The 13,489-nt window shown below is 38.1% G+C and overlaps 1 protein-coding gene across 20 annotated transcripts in view; it reads right to left on the reverse strand.

The window, feature by feature from the left end:
• LOC135885537 (sodium channel protein type 2 subunit alpha-like) overlaps window positions 1–13,489 on the reverse strand; it is a 102,140-nt gene that overhangs the window by 39,122 nt on the left and 49,529 nt on the right. The window lies entirely within an intron of this gene.

The raw sequence follows: 13,489 nt of genomic DNA on the forward strand, positions 1-13,489 counted from the left end.
TGTGAAGTCAGCTTTTGAACCCTTGGCTGAGTGTTTATGTATTAAAATGACATTAATTGTTGCCATAACGTCAGCCAGAAATTAACGGAATTAAAGGCCTTGGGACTGATCCACCGTACATCTTTTCATAAAGGGGGTTCTTAGACCTGATCTTAAGCTTATGCAAAAGTCGTTTCTGAATTTCACATTAATCAGACAATTAATTTGCTGGTATTTGTTCCAAGACCACCTAGTAATAAAGGGGAATCAGTTTGAAATATTTTAGATAGAAGAACTGTTGCATATTATTTAAATAGAACTAAAATTTTTGGAAAATCATCTAGATTATTCGTCTCTTATACTAAGAATCACATGGATCATACTGTGTCTCCCCAGATTTTTTCTAGATGGATAAAGGAATGTATTGTTGAATGTTACATGTTAGCAGAAATTCCTGTATCTACAACAGTACGATCTCATTCCACCAGAGCTGTGGCAATGCCTTTTGCTTGTCCTGCGCAAGTCCCTGTTACTAAAATTTGCACTGCTTCAACCTGAAGTTCTGTGCACACTTTTTCTAAACGTTATGGCTTCAATTTGGCTTCAAGGGCTGAAAGACAGGCCATTCATCTCATTTTAAGATAGATAGTCCTGGTTTTAAATGGTTTGTCCCCTGTCTGGTAGGGACGTGCCAGCAGGGGTGGGCCCACCGCCATTCTGGGAAGTACCGGAATGCCTGGTATTCTGGGGGTTTGTGAGTGGCCATCCTAAGGGCTGATGCTAGATTTGATAGAGCGGTGCTTCAGTCTCTGTTCAATGAAGACTCTGTTCCTTCATTGAGATTATTTTCAGTACTGCTTATCAAACTATTCCGTAAGTGGGAATATGCAAAGCCACTCAAAGAAGAAATGAAGGTTACTTGTAACCAGAGTTCTTAGAGGTGGCTCTGCATATTTATACTTCCGACCCTCCTTCTCCACTTTCTCAGAATCCTTTTTTTTTTTTCTCTGAGTTGGCAGTGGAAGGAACTGAGGTGTTAGAGGGTGCTGCACCCCTTTATAGAGCTTTGCCCTCAGAACATTCAGAGATACTGACAGGGGGGATAAAAGGGCGTGTACCGTTAGGCACCACTAGGCAGGACAATACCCAGAAGCATGAATATACAGAACCATCTCAAAGAACTCCAGTTGCAAGTAACTTTCATTTTATGCACATGAGGATTCCCACTGAGTTCCCATTGACTTGAGTTGGATCGGGTCTCACATGCCTAAAATTACTCATGAGGGTATGTTTTTACAGGATTGGGGCCTTAATTGGGCTACACATTCTAGGAGCTGACAGATACCATAGTTCTATTTCTTTAGACTTGGTGTTGTATGTTATGGTTATATGAAATGCAATACCACCCATCCTTCTTTTTTTTTTATGTGAACGTCATATAAAATCATAACTTTGTTATAATAAAGGACACTCATTTGTTACAAGAAGATGTCACTGGACTCAAATACTGTTGCATGTTGTTAATCTCCTCTTGCTGGATACATGTAGTCACCCAGTCAAGTACTTTACAAACAATATTCATGAAGGCATTTACAGATAATTGGTTTTCAAAGTAGGAAGTCCTGATCCTATTTTAGTAATTGTACTTCTGTTATCTTGAAAGACATCAATTTAAATGTTTCATCTGATAGGTGTTGATGCAGCAGAATTTAAAATTTTCATTTGATAGTTGGTGATTGTAGCATTAATGGACATGATTTCTGATTGGAAGATCACATCTCTTTAGTGCTTTAACCTACAAGAGACCAGTTTGTCCACAAGTATTGCTTTTGAAAAGAACACTGGGTAATGTATTTACTATTTCCAACTAGTGGCTGATTTTTTTTTTTTTTTTTTTTTTACTGGTACCTAAAAATCAGTCATTGAACAAACTGCTTGACTCACACTGGAGTAAAACACAACTTTTAAAAGGGGTGTTTTCTTGTTCTCTCTCTCTCTCTTCTGATAAAGAATGCTGTAAAATAAAACAACTTATTTGTAATGTATTAAAAAGTGTTCCATAAAGAAAAAGATATTGGAAGATAAGGAAATGATTTGGTTTTATGGTAGATCACATGGACCAGGCTGATCTCTTAATCAGGTTTAGATGAGCAATGCCTCTCTCCCCAGATAAGATGGATCGGTTTAAGCATTTTTGTAAGAATTTCCAACTTTGTTGATAGAAAATTGCAGGATTACGTTTCGGTATCCAGCCCTGCCCAAAGACACTGTTTCAGTGAATTAAAGTCACCTGTGCTACATAATGATTAGCTTAGCCACCTTTGATGTCACAGTTGTATTGCATAACTATGATTGTAATGAAATAAAAATCAAATTTATATATAGGATTTGTCCTGAAATAGAAAAATCTCTAACAAATAGAACAATCCAAAAAATTCCATATAAAGTTATTTTTAGAAACCATCTTTCTCTTGTAAAATATTGTGTGAGCCATCATATACATGAAACAAGGTGTGAGGAGGGTAAGATAATTACCTCAGGATTTGGATAACATTGCAAACTATTCTAGCTTTACTTGGCTACCAGGATATCCTCACACCTCCCTCCTCATTCCCCCCATCCTGATGTGCATCCTTTTAGTTTACAGGAGGAATAACTAAGTATCAAGCATGTATGTATGTATATATTCTTAATTAGGCATAATTGAGCTCATTGTTTATTTTATATATATACTACATATGTATTATAAAACACAAAAAGTGCATGTATGTGGTGTCACACACACACACACACACACACACACACACATATATATATATATATAATCTCTCACACACTTTCTGGTTAATATTTTGCCATAAATCCAGTTTAACTCAGTTTTCATAATAGGCTTTAATAATAATATTAATTCAATGATTTCCAAAATTAAAATATGTTAAATAATTATGTGAGAATTGCCTCTAAATTGGTAACATTTATGAATAATTTAATTACTAATCTTCAATATCAGAACATGAGGAAGATCATAAGCATCAAAATATTGAAAGTAGATATATTTAAACCAAAGAAAGAATATGTTTTTGTAAATAAGTAGACAAAGACATTTAAAACAAAAACAAAAAAATAATGTGGATTATATTGACATATTTTAGGATTTTGCTTTCATCATTTCATTGTGGATATCATCTATGTACCAAAGGAAGAAAAAATTGACAGTTACTAGCACATAACCTAAATGGAGGTGGAGGGGAAAGAAAAGGGGGGGAGGTGTCCCTTTTAAAAAGGAAAAGTAAGATTTGGGAACTCATACTCTAATTATATATCTGTTTATTTACTAAGAAATAATTATAAGCCTGAATTTCTTCCTGTCACTGGAAATATGAGAAGTTCCTTCTTTAAATGATGTAAAGCTGTACCTGGTCAGAATAAAAATATGATATATTTAAACTAGGTAGAATAGAACTCATTTGTGGCCTCATCCTTCACCACTGAAATCAGTAAGAGCTTAGTCACTGACATCAAGGGCCATAGAATAAAGGCTGGTAACTATCAATCATTAATACTTCCAATGATTGTCAATGAAAAGTAAAGTCAGTTCTTTAACTCTTCTTGCCCAACACAGGACTCTGTTGCCACTATTCCAGACATCACAATTGTTACATTTGTTAAACAGCAAATTAGAGAAGTGTAGTTTATTTTCATTAATATAACAAAGGGTGCAATTCCTTAGCATGCTCTTCATTTATTTTTCAGGCAATCTCAAGTGTCGAAAATCAAGTGAAGTAAATTACAAACCCCCCTAAAATTAAGAAAGAATGTTTGTAGTTTAGAAAAGGTTTTAATGCTGATTTTTCTAATAGTAATACCAATAAAAATATCAAGAAAATTCAAGGTATTGTATGAATTACAAAATAATTCTTTGTCAAATTGATCAGTACCTGCAGAGAGGGGTCTTATTCTATACAGGGATACATTTGAAACTATTTGTTTATGATGCAGCATTCTCAAGGCCTGTATCAGCAAAACAACATGCTTAAATTAGAGCAGAACCTCCTCCCCACCCCCCAGAGTATCAAGGAAAAACTACTTCTATGAGCGAAGTGTTGTTCTGAAAAAATATATAATTATACACATTATTGTATAGAATGTGACAAATAGACATAAATAGTAATGGTTTAGTAACAACCAGAATATTTGAGTAACTACATTCATTAGAGTGTATAGTGAGCCTATGTACTCTTCTTTTGAAAGTAGTGCATTTTCTGATTTCAACAGCTTAAATCATCAAAACAAACCTTGACCAACAGCATGTTGTTGGGCCCATTTCCATCAGAATGCATTCACTTAAGACCCATTCTTGCCCCCATTTAATTTTGCTCTAGATTTCAATGGGAGCAGGAGCAGGCTGCTAAAATTTTAAGCTTTACAAAGTGCTTCATGATTCAAAGTGACAATAATATAAATAAAGGGACTCAGCCATTACAAATTGCCTTTAATAGTCAGCTATTCATTTCAAACTTTGAGTTTTGACTGTTACAAATTGCTGTATGATTTGGTTGACAAAATATAATATAAATAAAGGAATTCCCTATTCAAAATTGCCTGGAACCAAACCATTAATCTCAAATATCATGAAGTTTGCATGTATACTATGAAAATAACTTTGCTAACTACGTCTCTTAGAGCTTTATTCTGGTCTTTTGGATTAGCTCGAGCATATCTTGATTTATATCATTATGATATTTGCCCTGAGACTGAAACAGGGTGTATGCCACACAGTACTGTGAATTTGTATGAGCCCATAAGGTCCAGTAAGGGAGATTTTAGTTATTGCCCAGTTAAGATGAATTAAAAATATAGATGTAAAATGTCTAACCCGTACATAATTTTAACAGTGAAGGCTCAGTTATGTCTCCCATGAGGCAAAATCTTCTTATGAGCGGGTGCATGGTGGCATTTTTCTTTTGAAAGACATATTGTGCCATAATACCTCCTGGGTATGTGGGGAGGACAGCACAGAGTTAATCTTGCTAAACCTTTAACAAGATGGATCAAATGCTCCCCCCAGCACTGCCATCTTGTTACATAGGAGGATGGAAGGCATCCCTGTGACTTCTCTTTTCTGTAGTCCACTCAAAATTTTGGTAGTAACCCTGCAGTTGGATTCTTATCTGTGCAGATTCCCTTTGAAGCCAGTGGGACTCCATGTGGGCACAACATTTTGTCCCTTTGGGTCCAGTTGCAGGATTGGAGCCTTAGTCCTTACAAGATCCCTAAACTGCTGCAATCATGTCAAATTCTACTCAGAGCTACACTGATGTAAATCCACAGCAATCCCATTCAAGTCAGTAGAGTTGCTCCAGATTTACACTGGCATTAGAGCAAAAACAGGTGCATAACTTTTATAAATGTTATAAACTTTTATAAAACTTTTATCAATTTTTGCGTCATATTTGCTTTTATCTGTCAGTGAAAGTTCTGTCAGTTATGCTGCAATGGAGAGTACATTTGCCTTTTATTAAAAACAAACAATGTAACTGCAACTTTTTTAAAAGAAATGTTGATTGCTTAAATTACTCTGATGTACATTGAGTAATGTGAGTCCCAGATTTGAAACACAGACTCAGGTATCATAACATGTGCATTCTAAAATAATTGTATTTGATGGAAGAATGTTATTATGCAAATGTTTTTTAGTTTCTTTGGTTTTTGGAAGAGAATGTTTGTAAAGGCTTTTTTTGGCAGTTCTGTTCTCTCTTCTCTTCTGTGAAGTGTTTTTTGTTTGTCTATTTGCTTCTGCTGAATATTACTTTTGGCATAAATTATGTGTCCTGTTCATATGCAGTTTATGAAAATTCAAGATATGTGGGTGCCCAAATGAATACAGAATATTGCTCTTAGTACCTAGCAAGTTTGCATTAAACATTTCAAAATATAAATAAATGTAAATATTTTTGTGAAATGAGTAGATTTTGAAATGTTCCAATTATATTCATTAAGGAATTTAAATGTGACAATAAGCATTACATAAATCATCTAGAACTTCCTTTATTAAAACAATACATTTATAAGGGCTGAATCAAAAAGGGTGTTTTTTATATTTTTAAAACTATGCATGCTCCCTTTTTTCTTTGTTTTTTTTAAAGTTGAACATTCCTTTAATGTTTTGATCCATATTACCAAAACCTGAAGAGCATGCAGTTATTGTTAAAGTACTTCATCAGAAATATCTAGAAGAGTCATTAGCAGAGTCAAATGTATGTTGGGGTTGCCAGTCTTGCCTGACCATGCTGTGATGTGAGTCACATGACTCAGCAGAGAGCAGCTGTGCATGTTTCTACTATCTTGCAATGGATGGGGAAGGAACATAGCTTAGTTGCATGCAGGCCAGTCAATAGCCATTAAAAAAGTGATATGTAGAACTTGCTTAGGTAACCTGTGTAAAAGTGGTGATACGTTGCTCTACCTGGTTAAAAAGCACCAGAGCTGCGTTCTTGATTGCTCCAGCTTGGTTTTACCCCTGTGAGAAGTAAGAACGGTAGGCAGTGAAGTTCAAGATTATAGTACCTCTACTTTTCTTCTCTTTGGAAACTCTAATTCAAACATGGCTTCAAAACAGTAAAAATATATTTACTAAATATTTTATCAGTTGGCAAAAAAGGAGGATACATATTGGCTGACAAAAGAGTTCAACAAACATTCCTAAGGATTGACTGTAAGTTTATATCTAGTATCATCAGATTAATATAAAATACAGGAGCTGAAGCTAATAACTGTTCTGCAAAATTGTGGTTCACAATTAAGAAACAAAAATGAACTAACTACATAATAATATGGCTAGCACAGATTTTGAAAGTATATGATAGCTTTAAAGATAAATCTTAACAAACATTATTTTAACGCTTGGCAGAATATTCTTTGAATTTTCACGCTTAAATTGTTTACTCTTCATTTAATTGACCGTGTGCATATTTTATCGTTCTAAACTGAATGCATACAATAAGCAAAATACTTTGAGGTTTTCTGTTGTATAGTTCCTGCTTCCATCCTTTTAACAATGATAGAATTTACATGTAGAAATACCTCACAAAACAGTGAATTCTCCTTGAATTTCTATCCAAATTAGATATTGTGAGGTACTGTATTATGTAAAAAACTATTTTAACATTATTATTTTATGAATATTTGGCTTTCTAAAGTTTCTTGATCCATTTGGGAAGGAATGGGCCAGCTGGATGGTTGGACCTGGCCCATCAGTGGCATTTGAGACAGTGGGCTGACACATTACAGATCCAACCTATCAGGCACTCTAAAGAAGCTGATACTTTGGATGATGTAGTGCCATTTGGGAAGGAACTGGCCCTTTGAATTGGCCAGGTGGTAGGGAAGGGGAACTCAGGCTATTGGTTTGCAAAGCTGTGAACACACTGATCAAGTCAGTACGGGTGATGATATACGATGATATACTGAAACTTCATGGTCATTCACAGCTGTAGGAAGGGGCAACACCTTCTCTTTTTCTACTATTTACTGATCTTGGGTGAAATCCTGGACCCATCAAAGTCAACGAGAGGCCAGGATTTCAATCCTTGTTCTGAGGATTAGGGGGCATCGATGTTAAAGAATCATTTTAATGTTGCGAACCTGAACTATTTATTGCTGATTTCAGATATTAACTCGAGACTTATTCCTCCAATTTTATGACGATTCATATAAAATATATATATGCAGTGAATTCTGCTTAATAGCAATCCATATATTAACAACTTCTGGTTAATAGCAACATTTTGGTGGGAACCAGTCCTGTCCAATTGACCTTAGTGTTAATGGGATTTGGATATTGGCAACAGCATGACGCTTATTAAGAAAGGCCCCAGGTGCAGGTTTGCAAGGCTGCAGCCAGGGCAGGAAGTGTTGGGATGTGCTTTCTCTGGCTGCAGTCCCACAAACCTGCCTGCAGCCGGGTGCTCAGCACATTCCAGTGCTTCTGGTGCTGCAGGGGCTGTGGAAAGGACAGTAGCAGGGAAGGAGGGTGCCACCTGGAAGCTGGAGCTGCACTGTCTCTCTCTCTGCATTCTCCAGGAGGTGCCCTGCTGAGGCGCTGCACCGCAGGAAGGAAGCACTGGCATATGCTTAGCCCTAATCCCCTGAGAGTGCAAGGAGTGGTACTGTGCAGCTCCGTGAGCCCCCAGTGCCTCCACTTCCTGTAGAAAGTCCTGGCATCTGGGTTGCTGCTCCCCTTCCTGCTGCTGCCCTGTGCACAGGCTGGTTTACAGGGCTGAAGCCAGGGAAGGCATGTCCCAGCACTTCCTTCCCTGGCTGCACCCTCACAAACTTGACTTCCACTTATTGGCAACTGCCAGATAATGGCAACTCTTTGCTGGCAATTGAGGGTTGCTAATAAGAAGAATCTTCAACATAAGCATCACCTGTGGTCAGGAAGCTTGGAATTCTGATTGATTCAGGCCTTTTCTTCAGATAGTCATGAATCTGCAGTTGCAAAGTCAGCTTTCCACTAACTGGAAAAATATCTAGAACTCAGTTCTTCTTCTCTGATGCACCAGTACTCATTCTGACTTATGATCTCCCAGATTGTTTACTGTAATAGTCTTCTTGCTGGCAGGGCTGCCCAGAGGATTGAGGGGGCCTGGGGCAAAGCAATGTCAGGGGCCCCTTCCATAAAAAAAAGTTGCAACACTATAGAATACTATATTCTCGGGGGGGGGCCCGGGGCAAATTGCCCCATTTGCCCCCCCCCCCGGGCAGCCCTGCTTGCTGGCATTTTAATCCACTTAATATTTGCTAACTGGTACAGAATACAATAGCTAGGATTCTGATGTGTGCGAAGGTTAACCCACTCCATACATTGTATTGATCAGCCATATTTTATACTCCACAAAGTGGCACTACGATAGTTCCACCTATGTTCAGGGTCTTCTATGTTCACATAGGGATTGGGGGAGGGCATTCCCAGTGTTATTGGAAAGTGATTTGTGATGTCTCAAGGCACTGTAAAAATTGTAGCTGCTTTCATTGTTGTAAATGAAACAATTTCAAACTAGGCAGTTTTATTTTTTAAATGAAGACCTGAAATTCACAGGCAAAAATGTGTGTGCAGCTGCCCAGAGGGCATGTATAAGTATATATAGGGGTATTTTAGGGTCCACACGGGAAAGGTATGCCAGGCGCACTAAGTAGATGCTACCAGGGAATCTGTCGGAGATACAGATGGGTAGTGACAAAAGAACTGCTATATTTCCAAGTACATGTAAAAGAGAAACATATAGCTGTCTAAATGTTTCAGAGTAAATAACGATCATATTCATTTAAAAGTACAAGTATATCTCCAATATGTCAGCTGTCGAGACTTTTCTTAGGAAGACGTGAAGAGCCTGTGGGAGACAGTCATGTACCAGCCAAGCTAGTATTATCTCCTCCTATGCACAATGTTTAATTGAACCTATGAAGAGATAACCACACAAAAGGCCTCTTTTGAAGGTATCAACTGATAAAGAGCTAGCAGACTTTTAAAAAAAGTGGTATGTGTTATGACTTCGAGGAACTTAGATACTGTTTTGAAGTCAAATGGGACATGTCTCTGGAAGGTCTATGAGTGCAATATCATGACAGAGGTGAAACAGTTGTAAAATACAGGGACAATACAGAATAGACAACTTCATTTTTCCAAAGTCCATTGCTGATTGTACTGAATATTTAGACTACATCTAGCATAGCACTGAGTACTCTGATACTCCATCAATAAACTGTATTATGAAGAGACAGTTGCCTCTCCAAAGTTAAGATTGTAATTTAGTTTCCATTCTAATACCTCTTCCCCCAATATCCTACAAATGTCATTTTTCCTTTAATATTTGGCAAATGTAGGCCAGGGAAACTTTTTTAACCAAATTTGAGATGATTTGGATAAGTTACTTTTGGAATATGGGACTCAGAAACAATACGTATTTTTTTGAAAGAATGTCAAATGATTTTGCCACATTTTATCTAAAACACAAATTGTCCTAGAAATTTCTAATGAGATTTATTTGAATGATTTTGGTGAGATCTCTAGAGGACATAACCCTTTTAAGACAGGGAAAGGCACATTTGGTAAGTTATTTATTCACTGGCAAATTAGTCACACCTTTCTGTCTTTCTCTTTCTTTCTTCTTAAAGTAAATCTCTAGCCTGTTTCCTGTGGAGACAGCCTTCAAAAAGAAAACTGATTGCTAGAGGGTTTTTGCACTCTGATTTATTTGGGTGCAAAAACAGGAAAATTGAAGTCCATTCTCTCAACTACCAGCAGCTGTAATTTCCAACTCAATTACTTGCTCCTGTCATCTTCCTCAGCTCCCTCCACCCCACTTCTGTTATGTCTTGTCAATGGAGACAGATAGTCAAATAAATGTTTCTAGTGCTCTCCCCTAAAGTATTGCTCTTAGAATCAGTGGCTATGCCACCAATGACACCGGAAAAAAATTGTTAATACTTTAGTACCTGAGCCAACATAGCTTTCCACAACTCCTTCCTGGTAAAATGAAGTTCTATTGAAGGAGGTGTCTTCTGAGGGCATTCTGATGTGCTAAGAGTACTCTAAGAACCCTGTGCGATGTTTGGGGGAAGGGAAATGCTGTCTCATCCCTTACCCCTGGTTCTGAGGTACCAGACCTTCTCCCAGCAGGAGTTATGTTTTAATGGAATCCCTTGAGAGAGAAAGTGGAGCGGATGATATTGTGTGTCTCCAGAGGTCTAATTTTTAAACACTGGGATAGGAGGTATGTGTAATCTTCAGCCTCCTGTGTACGGAAGACAGCGAGTAGCAGAATCATCAATATGCATGGGTTAGGCTGGTGGCAACAGAATCTTCACAACTTGCTCATCAAGCATCAGAATTGTTTCTCACATACTCCCAGCAAAGGGCAGGCGACAGCATTTCTACACATACAAAAGAGGTACAGATAGTGACATCTTCCCCCACGGTGAGAGCAGAGCTAGTCCAGTAGGGAAGAATGGAAAGTAATGGGGCTTGAGATAAAAATAAACATGGAATTCCTAACTACCATGGTACTATTCCTTAACTACCCAACACTCATTTATACACACGGTAAATGTGCATATTTGAATGTTAGGTAGCTAACCGCTGCCAGTAATAGTGCATGAGCAGAGACCAGCACAAGCAACTGGACTCCAATTTCTCTTGCTACTAGTGATTACTACAGCCCTATGGAAATCAAATTTCCAGGGCCATCCTGCCCCCGATGCAGAGTGCTTGCAGAGCTCTTAAGCTCCACATGCTTGTGCTGATGAATTTTGCAGCCTTCACCAGCCAGCTTCCATCCAGCCAAAGTCATCTGACCACTTCTCTCTTAGGTTCCTTGTATTGACTCTTGCTTGCAGTGCCAGGTTTTCCTCCCTGAAGACTTAATGATTCATCTAAAGCCTGCATGAGGACTCTGGCTCATGTTGATATACTAAGGTCTTGGGGACTACAGAATGGCTGAAGGGAGAAAAAGCTTTGATGGAGAGATGAAATGAAAGTATGGAGCCTGAAGAAGCAAACAGAGGCTGGAGAATATGGAGTAGCTAATGTGTAGAAGTCAACTGGGAAGTCAAAATCCATATAGAACTTCTAGGCAGCTTTACTCTATCCCATTCCCTGACTCCAAGTGCCCTACAGAACTTATGAGCCTCCCTAGTTCCTAATGCATATCATAAACATTTTTTTAAAAAATTCTAAGGAATGTCTCAGAAAAATAACTTTGCTAGATTGGGGAAAAGCACATATCATTGTATTTATCAAACACAACCATTAAAAAAGCAGAACATTTAGAAGTAAGGTTCAACTTAAAAGTAATCCAAACATTTGAAAGTTTGAAAACATACAGACAATGTCACACAAACAATATTAAATGTGGGGGGGGGGAGCTCTCAGGTGACCTTGTCCATTCATACCAAAAATGTTGACCACAAAAACCACAATGGCTTATTCTTAATCTTCAAATGGGTGTGCTGACAGAACTTCTTTAAAACTATGTGTAATTCATAAATAAAGGCATACACTTCACATTCCTGATTAGACATATAGCATATTATGACTATGGGAATACCATCTTTCCATAAATCATATCTGATATTGGCTGTTGAAATATATGGCATTCTTTGAAAATATGGGAGCTGTATGACTCACTGAGCGAAACTGGTCTATCGTTTAACATATAAGCAAGGGCATTCAGAGACTCTCTGCAGGCAATGGAAAGATTGTAATTTAGCCTGGAATACAGAGGTAGGTACATATTTAAGGACAAGCATCAGCAGGGGAGAAATTCTGAGTGTGTATATGCAAGTCCAAAGGAGCATTAGAAATAATGTATCTCAGAGACAGAAGTTGGTAAAGAAGGTAACATACAATATGGAATAAAATTGGAACACAGAATGGACATCGTGCTGGAGCCAAGTTAGTGACACAGATGCTGGACTTGATCAAACTTATCATCAATATGCTAATGAAAAAGATTACTTCAGGGCTAGAATTCTAATGCAGGTAGCTCACATCTTGACTTCAAAGACTCTCCAGGGTATAAGGGAAATGAAGGAAAGGAGGAGTGAGGTTCTAGGGAGAGAAACAAGGAAGTTCCTCTGAAAGACTCAAGGTCACAGAACCAGTGACTAGAACTTTGGTATGCCAGAGTGAGAAGAAAAAGGGCTTGAGAAACTAATTGACACAGCTTGCTAATGCTGTGAGCATCATAATTTCTTTAAACTGAAACGATTAGGCCTGCCTAGGTGAGTGTATGGAAGCCTTAGATCTAAGTGTGTGTTTGATACCATTTAGATTTATTCTCCTCTCAGTTTTTAGCACATTTTATTGTATTTGACATTTTTGAATCTCAGACTGTTTCTGAGATAATCTACAGTTCATCCTGTTGAGAGGTCCTTCAGCTCCTGAAGGAAGTTAATGATAGGGGATTGTGCCTAAACCCTATTTGGGTTCTTATTCAAAAGTGCCAACCAAGGTGTTTTGATACTAAGGCCTGGTCTACACTGGGGGGGGGGGGAGAGGGGGGGGATCGATCTAAGTTACGTAACTTCAGCTACGTGAATAACATAGCTGAAGTCGACATACTTAGATCTACTTACTGCAGTGTCTTCACTGCGGTAGGTCGATTGCTGACACTCCCCCGTTGACTCGGCCTACGCTTCTCACTCCAGTGGAGTACTGGAGTCAACAGGAGAGCTCTCAGCGGTCAATTTATCGCGTCTTCACTAGACACGATAAATCGACCCCCGCTGGATCGATCGCTCTGGAGGTAAGTGTAGACATGCCCTAAGTAAGCCATAAGGTACAGTTGGTTCTCTGGCTGTGGTGAGGCTGAACCATAGGAAAAGGCTGAATATCACAGACAAGAGACAAGTTTGGGGGGCAAGGTGGCACATAATAAAGAATTATTCCTCACAGTTCAGTACGGTTCCAGGTGCCATCTATTATATGTGCATCATTAAACAAAAAATA

The sequence above is a fragment of the Emys orbicularis genome, chromosome 11, assembly GCF_028017835.1.
Source record: "Emys orbicularis isolate rEmyOrb1 chromosome 11, rEmyOrb1.hap1, whole genome shotgun sequence".
Lineage (NCBI taxonomy): Eukaryota > Metazoa > Chordata > Testudines > Emydidae > Emys > Emys orbicularis.